This window comes from Pyxicephalus adspersus, chromosome 6 (assembly GCF_032062135.1).
Source record: "Pyxicephalus adspersus chromosome 6, UCB_Pads_2.0, whole genome shotgun sequence".
In the NCBI taxonomy this organism is placed as follows: domain Eukaryota; kingdom Metazoa; phylum Chordata; class Amphibia; order Anura; family Pyxicephalidae; genus Pyxicephalus; species Pyxicephalus adspersus.
In genome coordinates this window covers 4,973,715-4,984,958 of record NC_092863.1, presented here as the reverse complement: position 1 = coordinate 4,984,958, position 11,244 = coordinate 4,973,715, and positions in this window count along the sequence as shown.

Genomic DNA, 11,244 nt, shown 5'->3' with positions numbered 1-11,244 from the left:
TGTCCCTGGGTGAGGATCCCTAGTACTATGATACTGCACATGTGCACTCCTGTCCCTGGGTGAGGATCCCTAGTACTATTATACTGCACATGTGCACTCCCATCCCCTATTCCAAATATAATGCACAGATGCACCTCTGTCCCAGTCTGATGTTCTCTAACAGCATTATAGTAGACATGTGCACCCCTGTCCCAGGTCAAAGCTCCTAGCACCATGATATTACACATGCGCACACCTGTCCAGGGTAAAGCTCCTTATCACTATGCTACGCTCATGCACACCAGGTCGAAGCTTTCTAGCACAATGATAATGCACAGATGCACCCCCACCCAAAACCTATCCTGGAGCTACCTGGTGTCATAATGCACATATGCCCCCTCCCTAGACTGATGCACACACACAAGGGTGGCTACAAGAAGGATCCAGGGGACTCTGATAGGCATTGTAGCCACCCTACAGACAGAGACCAAGAATAGAGCAACTTCTCAATGCAGCCTCCCTATAGAAAGCAAAGCGCAGTAATGGTAGTGAGCTCCCACATATCACATTTCATAGCCATGGTTTAATGGTTGATTCCCTGAAAGCATTGGATAGGTTGCTGGGTTCAGAGTTCCCCTTTACGATTGGCGGTTGATGAATATTCGGAGTTACATCACCGCTCATTCACTTCTGCCAGCTCCCAGCCATTAATTGTCTCATTCAGGTCTTGCAGATGTTTAATTGCTCTTCATGTTAAAACAAGCAGACTAAATACGGCGACCTTACATAAAAAAAGTAAGGATCGCCCTACATAGGCAGACAATGAGTCATCCTCCCTGGCCGGGGTCTCATTTTAGGGGGACTCCCAAAATCTATAAGCGGTCACACAAAGACCTAAAAATAAAGCCAAACATAAGACCTAAATAATAAGCACATTGTCCTGTGTGTCAGTGATTCCCATCATCCTCCATGTGAGCGCAGAGTAATCCCTTAACATTCACATTACTTAGTATTTTCTGATGACAGGGCCACTTTAACTGACCATCTCTCTAGAGTACCTCTTTAACTTGCAGATGCCATGCGGTGAACAGATGGGAAGCCGTCCAGCATCTCTGCTCCTCGTTATCCGGTTTTTGTGTTTCCCGTAAATCGGAAATGCATAAGGCAAAAAAAGAGATTCCCAAATTGTGTACAGGGCTAATGACTGTAAACAAATGTTGTAATTAGAGGATTGTTCTGTGTAAACTGCGTTCTGCATATTGATGTGTTTATTGGCTGGGGGGGCTGCACGGCTGAGGGGAGGCTGCTGCTTCCTATTATAGGCCGACAGAGGTTCACATTTAAATAGGACCTGATGGAGCCCATACTGAGATGAATCAGCTGGGTGCCTGGGAATGGAGCAATACAATGAGGTCTATGACCGCCCTGGAGGAGCCACAAGTCCCAGCATGCACTGCTGCCCAATGTCCATAGAGAGACCCTGACTGTGGCTCTATGGCTGTATGACCTCTTTACATTTCAGGGCCCTCCGGAATAATTATCTGCAATGCTTTAAGAAATTAAAGCCCATGCAGGAATTGATTGGAAATGGATGTGTACTCACATATTGCCCCACCCCCGAGGAGCAGGATGTGTGCTCACATATTGCCCCGCCCCTGAGGAGCACTGCAACATTTTTTATTTACAAGTTACAGTTCTGCAGTCACCATGTCTCTGGGTTGCCTCCTTTCTACCCCTTGGACTTTTTGGTATTGGGGACACCCACTATGCATTCTCCTGCTCATGTACCCCCTTCCAAATACAACCACCCATCTACAGTACAGAAACTGGAACTACAAGCCTGATATCAACTTCAGCTGGGAATTCGGTATCAAGTTCTACATTCATACAAACTGGGGATGGTGGGGACCCCCTTTTAATGAGCACAGCAATGATGGGAGCACCCCATAATGGGTATAGCAAGTATGTAGACCTGGGAACTCAATGCATGGATGGTGGGAAGCTACCAGGCAGGTGGATTTGGAACAGCCATCAAATCACAGAGGCGTATCAGTGGGGAGGAATAATGAAGTGTAGAAAAAGATGGCGGCACAGGACAGATTCTGCATTGAGTAGCCGTGGTACTGAGTGCTGGATCTATTGGGCCTGTAGGTTTGTTCTATGGGGTGTAGACAGGTGCACTTTATTTGCTTATCCTCTCCCTAAACACATCTGTGACAACATAGCTTGTAATTTGTAACAATGGCCTCTAGGTGTCACTAGAGTCTTTCCTATATGTGCCACTTACAAGGGATGCAGTGATGGCAATGCCAAGAGCTGCCATAGAAAACAGTGCACTGCATTGGATGGGGGGAGGAATTCATTCTTCTTCAGCTTTAATGGGTTTTTGGGTCATTAAGAAGAGCGGAGTTTCACTTTAAAAATTAAAAATACTGATTGGTTGGGAGCCAGGTGACAACGCTTTGTCCCCGTCATCCAATTGTGTTGCTGTACTGTAATCGTCACTCTGGATTCTAATGAAGACATTCTGCTGCTATGACCGACTGTTGTCACCAGAATAGAACCCGGCCCAAAAAATGCCAGGCAGCCATGACTTAAAGCGACTGTAAGAAGGCCGTGTGAGATCCTCCCCACCCCCCACACCTCTAATACTCTTTATTGCAGATCTACCATGGAATAAAAAGCGGCAACCACAGAGCTGACAATCTATGCAGTCAGTCAGCATTTAAATACAAAGAGAAGAAAGTATTAGGTAAAATGTATGTCTAACATTAAATGTACGTCACATTATCTACTTTAGGAATTTGAGGCTAACATCTGGAGAGGCGCAGTACACACACCCACACAATATTTATTTCAAGGCTGTCTGCAGATCTGGCCAATGATTAAAAAAAAAAAAAAAAAAAAAAGCCAACACGTTTCGGAGTCACATGACACCCGCTTCATCAGGGCAATTATATGGTAGCAAGTGGGAGTTAAAGATACCAGTGATGGCAATACTGATATTATGTTCAGCCATCAGTGGGCCCCTGTGCAGAACTGACTTGGGTCCCCTCACCCCCCCCAATTTACTTGGGAGCCGCCCAAATGATTTGAGGATCCCCCTGCTCAACTGACCTGGGGACCCTGTGCACATTTTGCACTCCCATATATCTGGCCCTGGCCAAGATCCAAATGAGTAAAAAAAAACTAGAAAACACCTCCCCTCCAGGAAATGGAGAAAATGAGAGGGAGAGATGATCATCATTCAGAGGCCAACATAGGGTGACAACGTGTGCCATAGATACCATATGCCAAGTAAGTGTTGTCACCCTACAATAGAAGAGAGGAAATATTGTGACAACGCACCCTCAGATTTGGCTATGGGTGTCACAGGGACAGGAAGTGAGAGAAAATCCCCCCCTTGTAGTTTTTCAGCCAATCGTGCATTCGGGATCAGACCAATAACAATAATTGGTTCCAGGTTTCCATATTTTATGAGCCACTTTGTCCTCCTTTTCAATGGAAGAGGAAAATCCGCTGAGTGCGTCAGTTCAGTAACATTTCAGTCTAATACTGACATTGAATTGTAACATCAAACAGAAATTTTAATAAATGAAGAATAAAGGCGCAGGGTGGCGGCGTGCCAGGAACAATATGATTGTTAGGTGGAATTCTTTTATTAGAGAATAACAACGCCTGGGGGTGATATGCAGCTGTTATCATCTGGGGGGATTGTGGGGAATATGACAAGATAACTGAGCACCAGGGACGGACATATGCAAATAAACTCCCAGCATATGAAAGCAGCTCTGTGTACCAAAACATCCTGTTATATAGAGATAAGCTGCAGTCTACTGCTTCTTTGGTCACTGTCCAGTCACAGGACAAGACAAACACACTGTATAAATGTCAGAACTGGATGGACAGTGTAATAGCGGTTGCTGCAACCAGTCATTTAGAGACTCAGCACAGGGGCTCATCAAACATTATTGGGAGACAGGTACACCAATGGTAGATATTCATAAGTGAATATTTCAGGACTTAAATCTCAAGAATAGATGGAAACCAACACAGATTTTATTGTTTCCTTTTAAGTACCTAAAAATTAACTTTACTGACCCAAATGCTGCCAATTCTGCCCAGAAAGCCTAACAATGCCTGCACGCTTTTAGGCAGCCTCTGTATAACTGAATACTACTGAATCTGCTGGGGGAGAGGAAGCAGTCTGTGCAATCTGCCTCATGTTGGGGCAACATTTACTCTGCTCCCATTGGCTGAAGTTTACCATTGTTAAGGATTGTGTGAGCCTGACCCATGGAGCTAGCACTCCTTCAACCACCTGTGCCAGCAGGTGATGACATGAGGAGGGCAGAGGCGCTATTTGAAGCTTTTATTTGAAGAGGAATAGCAGCGTCCTGTGTGCGGGATCTGGGATTCCATGCTGAAACATTTTTTATTATTTCGATGTATATGAAGCCATCACTGGCATGTGATAATACAACATCTTAATTATGGGATTGTTTCAGGGAATACAAAGCCTCACGCTGGTGACACGCTAAGCACTTACGTGAGAGTGCTGCCTAATCCCATTTAAGATCTCCTTGGATGTTCCCCTGTCAGTCAATGGGCGCTGAGAAAAAACAGCTAAACCAACAAATAAAAGGTATACGTTAACGATCTTGCGGTTTCTTTTTTCTTAATTCACGAAGGATATATTACGGGGTGAACTGAGTCCGGGAAGGCCGGGGTAAGCCTCCAATCCGTTTCTTGGCGCTGGAATTGCGCAAACTTCAGAAGTGACAGGCGCTGAGCGTACCGGCGCCCGCAGGGGAAAGTGGGTGAGGTTCGTTTCATTTTCAGCCAAAGTGTTCAGCTGCTAGTTACACCTGTCAATCGCATCCGAATCGTTTAGCAGATTTAAATATCTCATTAGGGCCCAGCCCAATTAACGAGCAAAGGGAAAAATAAATGAGGCTTAAAGTGAACTTTAAATCCAACCTAATCCCGCTGCTGTGCAGACGGCTCCAACCGACGCTTTTATATACCTGCACTAGCTACACTGCGGCCCCTGATGGTCTAAGTATGTGCAAGGTTCACCTCCTTACCACCATGTGACTTCACTGTAGCTAAGCAATTGGCTAATCAGGTACTTAGCTCTGCGTGGGAGGGGCAGGTGTAGTGTGTGTGCCTGCCCCTGAGGTACTGGAGGTCATAAAGGCAGTGCTATGTTTTTATCCCTATATTCCCAATCCCTTATCTGGTAATCTTGTCCCACCAACATTATCAGCGAGCCAGGCAGATAATAAACGTCCTTATTTCTTTATACGATCCCTATTTCTTTACCTGTCATCCTTAAATCCCCAACATTGCTCATCATGAAGGATATGGGTGCAGGCCACTGATGGGTGAAATATCCATGTTCAAGGTGCACACACCTCCCTGTGACTTTACTGGAGCTTAGCCATTGGCTAACCAAACAGGCGCTTGGCACTGCGTGGGAGGGACAGTTATAGTGTGCATGTAAGCCCCTGAGGTACTATTTATTATTATTTATTATACAGTATTTATATAGCGCCATCATATTACACAGCGCTGTACAAAGTCCATAGTCGTGTCACTAGAGGATGTAAGGGCAGTGGTAGGTTTAGATGCCAGTTCCTTTACCTGAATCCTTTAAACTCCATAAATGCTCATTAAGCTACTGATGGAGGATGTAGATTTAGACCCCCGATGGTTGGAATATCCATGTTCAAGGTGCACACACCTCCCTGCGACTTCATTGTAGCTTAGCCATTGGCTATTCAGGTGCTTGGCACTGTGTGGGAGGGGCAGGTACAGCGGGCATGTACGCCCCTGAGGTCCTGGAGGACGTAAAGGCAGTGATATGTTCTTAGCTCGAGCTGTCATTTTTAAACTTCCATCATCGTTCATTGAGCTACTGATGTAGAATATGAATGCAGACCCCTGATGGTTAGAATATGCATGTGCAAGGTACATTCACCTAACAATTGGCTAATCAGGCACCGCATGGGAGGGGAAGTTATAGTGCGCATGTACGCCCCTGAGGTACTGGAGGGTGTATGGCAACTGAAGGCAATGGTATGTTAGCTCTAGATGCCCATTTCCATATCTGTCATCCCTTATCCCACCATCACCATCCAAAGTACCAACCTGGCCTCATGTGACTTCACTGCAGCTTAGTGATTGGCTAATCAGGAACATGGGAGGTACTGCATGGGAGGGACAGGTGTAGCATTCATGTAGACCCCTGATGTACTGGAGGTCATAAGTGAACTAGAAACATTGGAATGTTTTCAGCCCTAGATTCCCATTCCCTTACCTGTCACCCTCATCCCACCATTATCATGCAAGGCACACACACCTCCTTGTGATTGGTTAATAAGGAACTTGGGAGGTACTGCATGGGAGGGACATGTGTAACAAGTAAGTACGCCCCTGAGGTATTGGAGGGCATTAGGCAACTGGAGGCAATGTTATGTTAGCTCTAGATTGCCATTTCCATACCTGTCATCCTCATCCCACCATCATCATGCAAGATACACACACCTCCCTGTGATTGGCTAATCAGGAATTTGGGAGGTACTGCATGGGAGGGACAGATGTAGCATGTAGGCCCCCGATGTACTGGAGGTCATAAGGCCACTGAAGGCATTGGAATGTTTTCAGCCGTAGATTTCCCATGGGTCATCCTCATCCCACAATCATCATTCAGTGAGAGACCGATGTAGAATATGGATGCCGGTTGTCTCATGGTGAGGAGCGGATGGAGATGAAAGCTTTCATGGGGGCCGGTCAGTCGTCATGCACAGGGCCCCATTTTTGTGCTGGGGCCACTTTATCTGTATGAAAGAGATTTTTATTGAACATAAAATTAAATCTTTTTTTGGCAGTTGGTAAAGTAAAAATGAATGCAGTATGAATGGGGTGATTCAGTTAAAGGGGCGACTGAAGGAAGGCTCCCAGAAATTTGGGGTGACCATAAGAGGAAAGGTGTACAGACCTCAGCTGCACAGAACTAAATGAGGCTACCACAAGCCTGGCCATGATTGGTCCTCCTCCAAACCAACCCGGGGTGTGGTCCCTGAACCTCCCAGACCACCTTTTCCCCTGGAGAGTCCGAACTTGTTCCAGGATTAGCCGGCATTGATAATTGTCCAGAAGCGTAATCCTCCTCATCATACCTATCCATGTTATAAATCTGTCTCAAGTCTTCAGCAAACTTTTCTCTCTTTTTGTTATCTCTGCCAGTGGGCCGCAGCCAAGGATGAGGAGATCGTGTTTACACGTGATAACAATTTTCACTCATCAAAGAAAAATAAAGAAATAAAATCGGTAGCCAAAGTTTTTTTATTGTTCCGATCTCTGGCGGAGGCGTTCTCATCTTGGATCTGTCATTGGAGAAACGCTCAGCAAACACCAGGCGGAAAATTACACCTTTCAACGGCCTGTCAAGGGGAAGAGGCTACTGTATGCTGTGATGTGCAATTCATGGAATTAGCACTGCTCCATTAATAAACAACTTAGGGGCCCATTCAGACACTGACAAAACACATCTATGCTTTGTGGTGACCTGCTGTCCAGGTCCATGGGGTGAGCCAGCTAAATGAGTAAGGCCGCCACAATAATTTCAGAAATTTCCCCTGCAGAACTCTTTTTTGCCACTAGATGTCCTCAGTCCGATGATCACCACTAGCTAACCCAACACTACTGAGCCCAGGCTGCTCTGAACCCATTGGATAGTAAAGGGAGAAGAAATACATAAATAAGTTAATTTTTCTGTTACTCTGCTTTCTCCTCCTTTTCTTTTTTCACCACCTTGTATTGCATTTTCCTTTCTCACTCCAGCCCTGATATACAAGATAAGCAAAAGGCTAATACAAAATCAAATCTACGTTCATACACTGGTTAATTATGTATTAATGATTGCTGAGTTGCAATAAAATGGACAATCCCTTCCCTGATAGAGAGGGATCCTTCTTGCAAGTCATTCTGTATAATCTGATCTCTCCTCCTATGCAGCACAGTTCTTTTATTTATTTTCTATTTATTATATTTATTTACTATATTTCATTTATTAAGGAATTTTAGTTCTTTATATAAAGACTAGGGCAACCCTATTTAATGTAAGATGTTGGCGCTATATAAATCCTGTTTATTATTATTAATAATAATAATAATAATAATAATAATAATGCAAACAAATCCTTTAAAATAAAGGAAGCCTGATAAAGGAAAACTAATGCAGACACAATATCTAAATAAAATATGATGACTTTGGACAAAGACAGTTTTTCTCCTATTTGACCTTCTGATTATCCGTATTGAAGCCAATGGATGGCCAAGTTTTGACTCCACAGGGGAGTCAGTTGCCCTCATGGGTGGTAGATTTCCCAGCAATCATATCTGTGATTCTTGCAATAAATTGAAGATAAATGTTAAATTAAATTAGCAGTAATGGTGCTGCATATAAATAATTTAGAAATTAGATACAACACATGACGCGGGTAATTGACCCCATTAATGGCGGACATGTTTTCTATAATCCGGGACGTGAAGCACCAATAATTAGTTTATGTAGCAAGGTGAATGATGAGAGGTGACGGCTGTCAGGGGCACACGTTGTATATAAAGTGCCAGCTCAGTAACATATTAGCGTCTTACCGTTGCGCAGAAAACGTCGGGGTGATTGTCACATTGACGCACCTGGAGGGTGGAAAGTTACTCCTGCAAAATGCTGAAATGGAAGGGGGGGGGGGGGGGGGGGGGGGGGGGGGGGGTGATGCTGCTTCTTAGGTGCGATTTCTTTTTTAATTAAAAATGGGCCTGGGGGGATCACATAGCTGCTTTGAAGTCCTTGCAGTTTTGACATAACTGGGCGGTGAAAAGAGAAGATTATCGTGTCAAGTTGTGCGTCCTGCAGGAGCGACTTACTACATTCCGAACTAGCATCAGCTGTCTGCCTAATAGGATGGAAACCAATGGGCGGAAGAAACGGGCCGCGGCCCAGACGGGTACACAGAACCGACCCAATCCAGGAGAACACTTCTCAGTACTGGGTTCTGCACCCATTTACTTATCTCTCGTATAGGATAGATAGATAGATAGATAGATAGATAGATAGATAGATAGATAATAGATAGATAGATAGATAGATAGATAGATAGAGGGATAGATGATAGATAGATAGATAGATAGATAGATAGATAGATAGATTTGGGATAGATAGATGGATAGATTTTGGGTTTCAGTGTCACAAAGTGAAGTATTATATATTCGGTGACTCCCCATACCGCGCTCTCTCCACGCCCGTCTCACCGATAAACCGTTATTGGCGATTTTCACCTATTAAGGGATTATGAGCCGCAGTCCCACTTGGAGATAATTGGCCGGGTAAATCGCAGCGCTTTGGGCCATCTGAGACTTACACCGCTTATATAAACAGCTGGGAGATGCATTGTGTACGGGCGGGCTGGGGTCACATGACTCCCTATTCTCTATACAATATTCAGGAATTCCAGGATCCTATGGCTGCACCACTACAAGTGTTTTCATTATTACCTGAAATCCCCTGCACAGCAGCACAATGACTAAAAGAGGCAGCACTGAGAGACAATCACATTCACATGTGCCAACAAGGAACATGCTGACAGTATGAGAGAGCTGAGAGAACAGAGGCTCGTCAGTATTCTGCTGCTCCCTCACCAACCAATCACAGACCAGGGATGGGGATGGAACCAAACTCTGTGTCCTGCATCCTCCCACTGACATGATCTGCCATTCAAAAAGCCGTCCTGTTCTGAGCCCAGCATGTATATCTCTTCAAACTCTGGGATGAAAATAATTAGAAGCACTTTATTAAGGTTTAAGGGAGACTGTTTATCCAGTACATAGGCAATTGGGGCCTGCAGAGGTAATACATGGGCAACTGTGGCATGCACAGGCAATACATGGGCAACAGGGGCATGCACAGGCAATACATGGGCAACAGGGGCATGCATAGGTAATACATGGGCAACAGTGGCATGCACAGGCAATACATGGGCAACCGGGGCATGCATAGGTAATACATGGGCAACAGTGGCCTGCACAGGCAATACATGGGCAACCGGGGCATGCATAGGTAATACATGGGCAACAGTGGCCTGCACAGGCAATACATGGGCAACTGTGGCCTGCACAAGCAATACATGGGCAACTGTGGCCTGCATAGGTAATACATGGGCAACAGTGGCATGCACAGACAATACATTGGCCACTGTGACCTGCACAGGCAATAAAAGGGCAACTGTGGCCTGCACAGGCAATACATGGGCAACAGTGGCATGCATTGACAATACATGGGCAACAGTGGCATACACAGGCAATTCATTGGCAACAGTGGCATGCACAGGCAATACATGGGCAACTTTGGCATGCACAGGCAATACATGGGCAACAGTGGCATGCATCGACAATACATGGGCAACTATGGCATGCACAGGCAATACATTGGTAAATGCATATGTAGCACTCAAGCAATTGCAGCATACATAGCTGATACATGGGATTGCATGCACTGACATTGCACCACACGGACATTACAGCCCCGTCCCCCCAACCCTACTCTAGCTGGGTTCAGGCCATGCACCAGGCCTTCCAGTCCACACGTTTCTGGTGGTCATAGGACCAATTTCTATGCTGGGGGCTCAGGTTGGACAATGGTCAGGAGGGATAAATATCACCCCATCTACCCCCCTCTATCCCAAATATCTGCAGTTTTATGTCCCCTATGCCATATTCCTGTAAATGACTGCCATTCATGTCTGGGGACCCTCCAGGTATGATGTCATGGTAAAAGATGGCCGTCGCCCACCATGGCACCCCCTTCTCACCTTTTAGGAGAGGTAAGGGGGGGGGAAGTATTAGCCTGACATTCAGGCCCAGCGTTACCTTTCCCAGAGCAGATAATGAGCTTTGAACATGAAAGAGTCGCAGAGACCTAATTCTTGTCAAGCTGTCACTCATACGGGGCCCGAATATTTCAAAACATCGACATGAAAGAGTCAGAGCTGTCAAGTGCGTGTTTGTGGCTTTCCATGCTGCTGCTGCCTCCACTCCATCCTTAACCCCTTAATCTTCCCAAACCCTCTAATTACGCGTGCAGGCAGTCGCTGACACGTCGTTAAACCAACGCCAAGTAGCCGGCTTGTACGGTACGGGCTTTGCGGGATCCACTTAGGGTGATTAAGGCGCTGTAAGAGATTAGTGGTGTCTTATGTGGAT